Source organism: Aegilops tauschii, chromosome 1 (genome assembly GCF_002575655.3).
Source record: "Aegilops tauschii subsp. strangulata cultivar AL8/78 chromosome 1, Aet v6.0, whole genome shotgun sequence".
Classification (NCBI taxonomy): domain Eukaryota; kingdom Viridiplantae; phylum Streptophyta; class Magnoliopsida; order Poales; family Poaceae; genus Aegilops; species Aegilops tauschii.
The window spans coordinates 159,712,125-159,721,123 of NC_053035.3; the positions used below are offsets into that span (position 1 = coordinate 159,712,125).

General features: G+C 44.6%; 1 long non-coding RNA gene across 1 annotated transcript; it reads right to left on the minus strand.

The window, feature by feature from the left end:
- Window positions 1-1,745: 1,745 nt before the first annotated feature.
- Window positions 1,746-6,195, minus strand: LOC120974318 (uncharacterized). Its single transcript, XR_012204436.1, has 5 exons — window positions 5,338-6,195; window positions 5,150-5,212; window positions 2,665-2,959; window positions 2,365-2,464; window positions 1,746-2,271 (listed from the first exon to the last, which is right to left on the minus strand). It is a non-coding gene; the product is annotated as an uncharacterized lncRNA (long non-coding RNA).
- Window positions 6,196-8,999: the final 2,804 nt, after the last annotated feature.

Consider the following 8,999-nt stretch of genomic DNA (forward strand, 5'->3'; position numbering starts at 1 on the left):
GCCGGGAGGGGCCGCGGCGGGGCGCCAGCGAGGCTGTTGCCGGAGGCGCGGGGTAGTAGCAGTGGCCGGCAGGAGGTGACGGGGGCGCGGCCATGGGTCGCGAGCGGCATGGTCGGGCGTCGCGACCGCGGGCGTGGGCGCGCGAGCCGGAGTGTGGGGCGCGCGCGAGAGGGAGGCTGCGACGGCGTGACAGGGGGCCGTTGTGATGGGCGCTGCAGAGCGGGCCGGAGGCGGGGGGGCGCGGTGGCCAGACAGCGCGCGAGAGGGAGACAGGAGGAGGGGAGGAGGGCGCGCGCTCACGATGGCTGTAGGGGAGTGGCAGCGGGGCGCGAGGTGGAGGTCGGGGACGTCGCGACGGAGAGGAGGCAGGCCGGCGATGGCGTCCGGCGAGGCGGCTGGGGTTGGCGACGGGGGTGGCGTCTCCGGGCGGCGGCGTCCGGTGCCTCGATCCGATCTGGATCGAGGGAGGTGAGGGAGAGCGAGTGTATCGAGAGGTGGGGGGAAGTGGGGATCGTGGGGGTGGGTTAGGGTTTCCGGGGTGTGGAGGTGGCCTATAGGCCAGGGGGTGGCCGGCTGGGCCATGGCCCAGTTGGGCCAAGGGGTCCAGTGGGGGGGGGGGGGAGGGGAATGAAAGGCCGGCTTGGGCAGGCCAGGCCGCACTGTAGGAAAAACTGGGCCAAGTGCAAAGTGAGGTTGTTGTTATTGTTTTTCTTTTCTTAACTTTGGTTTTTTCTATTTTCTTTCATTTCTACTTTTAGTTTATAAAATATAAACCTAATCCCCAAATTGGTATTAATAATTTCTCCACTGCCACAAATATTTTGGCACTTTAATAAAATAGTTAGTATTTGTTTATTATTTAAAATGCATTTATATAATTGCTTTAACTGTTGTTTTAATTATGTTAGGACATTTAAATACTTTGTAAAAGTGTGGTTTCTCCACCAATATTAATTATGATTTATTTTTCATATTTAGAACATTTTTGTTTTAGCATTTGAAAACTTTTATCGTTTGACTTAATTTCAAATTTGAATTTGAATCGGTTTTGAACTACGCGAGATTTAGCAACGGTAACAGAGGTGACGTGGCATCGTTAACATGGGATTACTATAGCTTAATTTCCGTGCGTCACAATGCGGCAGTGCTCAATGTGGATGCGGCCGCGCTCTCGGCGTAGGCGGCCGCGCTCTCGGCGCAGGCGGCCGCGCTCGGGGAGGACGCGGCCATCGTACGGGCCTTCACGAAGCGTTTTCATGGCGTCATCTTTGCAAGAAGGGGTTGCGGGAATGGGGATCGGGATTCGTGGATTCGGGGGTTGCCGACACTGGAGCAGATGAGCCAGCGAAGCTTAAGGAGGAAGACTTAAATAGATTCAGAAATTTTCATCACAAACGGTTCCTACAAAAAAATTGTGTGTGATGTTGTGGATATTTTTTATTAGCTGTGAAAGACGAATTTGGAGTAAAGTGGCAACTGATGGCGTTTTAAATGTACGAGAAATTTGTAGTAGTAATACAACTATCATGTCAATTTTTGGAAAATTTCAGGGGTCATTTGACCTTTTAAGACACTAGTAAGCTTGCACGTGCGCAAGTCTCAGCTGACATATATAATCATATATACGATAACCTAACCCCTCCGCCCACCCAAAAAAAAGGTATAGGATAACCTTCTTGAAATTTTGAATTTCACACGAATTGTATAGTACTTAATTCTTGTCTCATACATAATTCAGAATATCATTCTTCATGAATCAATATTCCTCTTGAATCAAATATCACACATATTTTATGTACAGATCAAGAAACCGAGTTATTCCATGTATAAGCTTTCTCATCTCAGGAATTAATCATACAAAAAAATCTTAAGCTTTACTCCACTACTCTAACTTCATATACCTGAACATTCCAAACGGAAATCAACCATTGTGCAAATACAAAAGGTAAGAGCCTAAACAGAAATTACCATGTTCCAAGTTGCGTCTTCTCACCCCCTCGCGTCGCCTCCCTTGGGCGACGCCAGGGGACCCCAACCCTAGTGCCGCCAGGTCCCTCCCATCTTCCCTCCTGCCGCCGCTGCCGCCGGCCTAGTCCGCGGTGGCGGCGGGCCCGACGCCAAACGGTGTACATACTTATGAACATACATGGTAGTCCATAACCATGTTGATATCATGTCCATCACCCAATTCTCTTCTGTTGAAGCAAGGTTACTTGAAAATTGCAATGCAATATGTAGTTCAGCGTGAACAGTTGGATGAACTGGCATGACCTGACTCAAAGCAGAAGGCGGTAAAAAAGAATCAGAGGTTCATATGAAAGTACTAAGACAACAATAGCACCCCAAAGTTGGAAAAGCAATCACCATATTGTAGATATGAATATTTGATGCATACTTATATATACACCATGTTGTCTTGTCTTCTTGCGCAATGCATGTCTTATCTTCATGAATCAATACTCCTCTTGAATCAAATATCACACATATTTTATGTACAGATCAAGAAACCGAGTTATTCCATGTATAAGCTTTCTCATCTCAGGAATTATTCATACAAAAAATCTTAAGCTTTACTCCACTACTCTAACTTTATGTACCTGAACATTCCAAATGGAAATCAACCATTGTGCAAATACAAAAGGTAAGAGCCTAAACAGAAATTACCATGTTCCAAGTTGCGTCTCCTCACCCTCTCGCGTCGCCTCCCTAGGGCGACGCCAGGGGACCCCAATCCTAGTGTCTCTCTCGTCTCCCCTCCTGCCGCCGCTGCCGCCGGCCTAGTCCGCGGTGGCGGTGGGCCCGACCCCGAAGGGTGTACATATTTATGAACATACATGGTAGTCCATAACCATGTTGATATCACGTCCATCACCCAATTCTCTTCTGTTGAAGCAAGGTTACTTGCAAATTTCAATGCAAGACTTAGTTGAGCGTGAACAGTTGGATGAACTGGCATGACCTGACTCAAAGCAGAAAGCGGTAAAAAAGAATCAGAGGTTCATATGAAAGTCCTAATACAACAATAGTACCCCAAAGATGGAAAAGCAATCAGAATATTATAGATATGAACATTTGATGCATACTTATATATACACCATGATGCCTTGTCTTCTTGTGCAATGCATGTCTCGAACTCTCGACTAATACAAAATAATCAATAAAAATGATTTACAAGCCTATTAACAGTACATTGGTTATGATCATGCCCTTGAATGGTAGACTAACAGCAGCACTACTCTCAATTTTTATTAAATTTGTCAGACCAACAACTATTTTGTTGCTTCCTGTCTGCTGTTTCGAAGTTTCGCAAGTTGCCAATGCAAGTCAGGGCAGCAATCCATTTCCACATTATCCAACATCATGTCTTTGTAAACAATTCCATAGAATGATGGCGCCAACCCAAATACAATATGTTTTCACATTAAATATTTCAGAATCGAGTGCAGTGCTGCACTCAGCATAGCCATGAAAAAATAATAAGTGAACTACGGAGAAAATACCCCCACTGGGCTTCGTGTTTAAAATGATGACAAAAATTTACAAAATAATATTTAGATGATGACTACTGCAAAAAATATTTAAAAGATGACAACAGGGAGACATGTATCTTCACGACTTCACCACCCAGAATTTTTTTACAAACTACTCCCTCCATTTCTAAATATAAGTCTGTTTAGAGATTTCAACAAGGACTACATACGGATGTATATAGACATACTTTAGAGTGTAGATTCACTCATTTTGCTCCGTATATAGTCCATACTGGAATATCTAAAAAGACTTATATTTAGGAACGGAGGGAGTAATATTTAGATTACTACTACTGAAGAACCCTAGTCCTTGAGAATGAAACCATTTCTTTGTTTCCAAATGTGCCAACAAGCAAGAATAACAACATCAACAAAGAAAGGTTTGGTGTAAGTTCTAATCACCTGCTTTAAGAGCTAAATGATATCTCCAGATCCCTAGATAATTTGTCAAATAATCTGGAGATGATACTAAACTCGCACACTAAAATTGCAGGAGAAGATACAAAATTGTAGGCTAAATGATGATACCCATTGTGTTATTTGTCCAACTTGAACATTTCGTGTGGTAATCTGTCATGGATAAGACTAAATGTGAGCAACACTAAATTAGAAGATGGGCAAGTTCGAGCCTTCCTACTATTTTTACTTCAGATGCCTTCTGATAAAATTCCAAAGCATATAGTTCAAGAGGACGATCATGGCACACCGCTTCAAGGGTATCTGGGGTGGCCATGGTAGCCTGTTCATGCACACTTAAATGGTCAGAAATCTTCAAGCTAATGCTTGCTAGTTCCTTAAGTGACTTTGTCTATGTAACAAAAAACTGTAAAGCTGGTCTAACTTTGGGAATCAGAGAAATGATAGTCAACATGGGATTGCAAATCACGATGACGAATTTGATCTGCCTCATCAAACACCAATATATGTTCCCTACGAAAGAAGTAATGATTTTAGATTGTCTACATCACATAAGTTGGAATTTAAGATAACTTATAAATCAGGTTGTGTCCAATAATTTGGAGCTATGAGAATTTGAAGTTTGGAGTCTCGTCCAAGTGCCGGACTCACTGCCCAGAAGTGCGAACTAAGATATTCAAACTGTTCCTGCATTGTTTTTGTTGCTAAATTCTGGTGCACTTAACAATAGCACCGCCACTAAAACTATGTTGCTTCCCACCTTCTTGATCACATCCCAAGTTTGACTGGCAAAATCATTAGTGGGAAAGGGAATAATGCACAATCCACACCATCCTCAGACTCCATTTCTCCCATTATAGCTACCAAAACTGAATGTGGTAAGATACACTATCAGGGAACTGGAACTTTAATCATTGTTACCGGCGACATTTCTTTGCAGCGACACTTGACATAACCATATGATGTGCTAGACAGTCAAGATGCACAGTTTGCAGAGCTAAAAAGCAAAATGAATGGAATCTGGCTTAACAGAGTCTGATGATTTTTTCAACAGAAACGACTGATCCATCAATGTTAGTGTTTTTTTTTTCTCGAATACGCACGAGTGTGTGTATCATTTTATATAGAAGAGGGGGAACATCAATGTTAGTGTTAATCACACCATTACTTCATTTATTTTAGGAATACTGGAAACACATTACCTTACTTATTCCTTTGGACTGGTTGCCTCTGCATCTTTGTGTGCTCGCTTTCTATGGTTCAACCTGAATAGGATTTGAACAAAGGCCAATGTTAAAGCTAGCAAAAAAACTGAAACAAAATAAGATCACATATGGTTGAACAAGGCACGGAGTATAGGATCAGGGAGAGGCTACGCCGTGTGTATCACCGTCGCGTAGAGGAACAACGGCAGCGGCTTCTGTGTCATCGGCTTTGCGTCACTGACCACGAGGAGGAACGGCCGCAGGGGCATATGCGTATGCGTCCCTGACGCGAGGTCGAGGAACAGTGGCGAGGATTCATCGGCACATCAGCATTTTAAAATGCTCCGCCGGAGAAATCCATCTTCGCGGCCGAGCCCGCTGTGTCCCACGCCACCACCGCTGCTCGAGGGAGGAGATGGAACCCGCCGCCGCTGACGCAGGCCAAGCCCGTTGCGTCGGAGCTGTCGCCGCTGCTCTACATGTATCAAAATGAAATTTGCACAAGAAATTGGAGTAAAATCTAGCCCGTATTGTTTACTTCAGAAATCACAAGCTTCATCTCGTTAATACGTTTTTTCTAGAATCACACTATATCTCGCTAGTAAATGAGGAGAAATTCAGAGGAAGAAGCAGACTCGGCTAGCTAGTGATCTGTACCACCCACCGTCTGAATTGGCTACAGCTAAATCAAAGTGTTGCTTGCTAGTGAATGCAGAGAAATTCAGAGGAAGAAACGGACTCGCTAGCTAGGGATCCAAAGCAAGAAGAAGCAAGACGCCTGGAAATTGCAGCCACGGGCAGACGATTCGAGCTCAGCAGAGCGGTGCAGCGAAGGGAGCGCGGCGCCTCTCGTGCCCGTGCCCCGTGCTCGATCTGGATGGCACCCATGGCGCACCACGATGTGGGGCAAGCGGCAGGAGACACGGGAGGAGAGAACGGCGGGCGGCGACGACACAGGGAGGACGGGGGGCGGGGGGCGGCGGGGCGGCGAACTCGGCGTGCGTGCGTGCGTGCGTGGGTGCTTTGTTGGCAGTTTTTTTTTTCGAATGGCAGCGGGTCAGATCGATGGATTAAACCAATGGCATGATGGGTAATTAAAGCATAAAACACGTTCAGTATGCTAGAGGGATGTAGACCATTGGATTGCAGGTTTCGATGGATAGGATGATTTGATTCTCCGCCCTCTCGTGCTTTTATAGGGGTAGTAGATAGATGTAAGTGATTTTCTAGCCATTTAATGACCGTAATTCAAATTTGAACTACATGTACATGCAACAGCTAACCATAACGATTTGAAAAGTCATATTTTGTGTATTTGTGTGTGATTTAATTCCATGTGCAGTAAATTGGAAGGAATTTTCAAACATATTGGTCTCACGGCATGGACACATACATGGAGTGCCATGGCATTTAAATTCCAAAAAATTAAAAAAAAACAGAAACACATGAAACCTTGTTTGATGTAATGTCATGCCGCCAAGATGATGAGGTAAAATTTTTGACATGTTTGACGAAAGTTTGGACACACACCCCTCACAAACCGAAGCAACTCACTAGAAGGCTCGTGTTTCCGAGAGGGAACAATGCATGTTTGATGACGAACGAAAGATAGCTTTGTTGGGAACGTAGTAATTTCAAAAAAAATCCTACGCACACACAGGATCATGGTGATGCTTAGCAATGAGAGGGGAGAGTGTGTCCACGTACCCTCGTAGACCAAAAGCGTAAGCGTTAGCACAACGCGGTTGATGTAGTCGTACGTCTTCACGATCCGTCCCGATCAAGTACCGAACGTACGGCACCTCCGCGTTCAGCACACGCTCAGCTCGATGACGTCCTCGTCTTCTTGATCCAGCCAGAGGGGTGAAGTAGTAGATGAGTTCCGGCAGCACGACGGCGTGGTGACGGTGTTGGTGAAGAACAATCTCCGCAGGGCTTCACCTAAGCACTACGAAAACTATGACGGAAGATAAACTAGAGGGGACGGGGTTGCCGGCACACGGCTTGGTGTTTCTTGATGTGTCTTTAGTGCTAGCCCTGCCCCTCTATTTATATGTTGAGCCCTGGGGTCAAAACTTGGAGCAAAAACCTCCTCAAAGTTAGTTTTGCCCGAAAGGCAAGAGTCCCACTCGGACTCCAGGACCAAACGCCACAATCCTTGGCGTCTGGCCCAGACGCCATGGGCTTCGGCGTCTGGCCCAGGGCCAGACGCCAGGGTCTCCGGCGTTTGGCCCCCTGGCCTCTGCAAAACTCCTTTTGCACCGACTTATAGCTCCGTGGGCCTGACCCCTTGGCCTAACCATATCATCTAATATATGAATCTTTACCTCCGGACCATTCCGGAACTCCTCCTCATGTCCGTGATCTCATCCGGGACTCCGAACAACATTCGGTCACCAACATACATAACTCATAAATACTATATCGTCAACAAACGTTAAGCGTGTGGACCCTACAGGTTCGAGAACTATGTAGACATGACCGAGACACTTCTCTGGTCAATAACCAATAGCGGAACCTGTATGCCCATATTGGCTCCTACATATTCTACGAAGATCTTTATCGGTCAAACCGCATAACAACATACGTTGTTCCCTTTGTCATCGGTATGTTACTTGCCCGAGGTTCGATCGTCGGTATCTCAATACCTAGTTTAATCTCGTTACCGGCAAGTCTCTTTACTCGTTCCGTAATACATCATCCCGCAACTAACTCATTGGTTACAATGCTTGCAAGGCTTATAGTGATGTGTATTACCGAGTAGGCCCAGAGATACCTCTCCGACAATCGGAGTGACAAATCCTAATCTCGAAATACGCCAACTCAACAAGTACCTTCGGAGACACCTGTAGAGCACCTTTATAATCACCCAGTTACGTTGTGACGTTTGGTAGCACACAAAGTGTTCCTCCGGTAAACGGGAGTTGCATAATCTCATAGTCATAGGAACATGTATAAGTCATGAAGAAAGCAATATTAACATACTAAACGATCAAGTGCTAAGCTAACGGAATGGGTCAAGTCAATCACATCATTCTCCTAATGATGTGATCCCATTAATCAAATGACAACTCGTGTCTATGGCTAGAAAACATAACCATCTTTGATCAACGAGCTAGTCAAGTAGAGGCATAGTAGTGACACCCTGTTTGTCTATGTATTCACACATGTATCATGTTTCCGGTTAATGCAATTCTAGCATGAATAATAAACATTTATCATGAAATAAGGAAATAAATAATAACTTTATTATTGCCTCTAGGGCATATTTCCTTCAAGCTTCCCCTTACGGCCTTCTAATTTATTCTACATTTAACATGCACTAATACAACTGTCATGTGAACATTTGGAAAATTTCAGGGGTCATTTGACCTTTTAAAGACATTTAAGTGATTTTCTAGCCATTTAATGACCATAATTAAAATTTGAACTACATGTACATGCAACAGCTAACCACAACGGTTTGAAAATTATATTTGTGTACTTGTGTGTGAGTTAATTACATGTGCAATAAATTAGAAGGAATTTTCAAGCATATTGGTCTCACAACATGGACACATGCATGGAGTGCCATGGCATTTAAATTCCAAAAAATTAAAAAATGATCAGAAAAACATGAAACCTTGCTTGATGTAATGCAATGCCACCAAGATGATGTGGTAAAAAATTTGGCCTGTTTGACGAAAGTTTGGACACACACCCCTCACAAACCGGAGCAACTCACTAGAAGGCTCGCGGCTCCGAGAGGGAACAATGCATGTTTGCTGACGAACGGGAAATAGCTTCCTCTTATTGTTGGGGAACGTAGTAATTTCAAAAAAAATCCTACGCACACACAGGATCATGG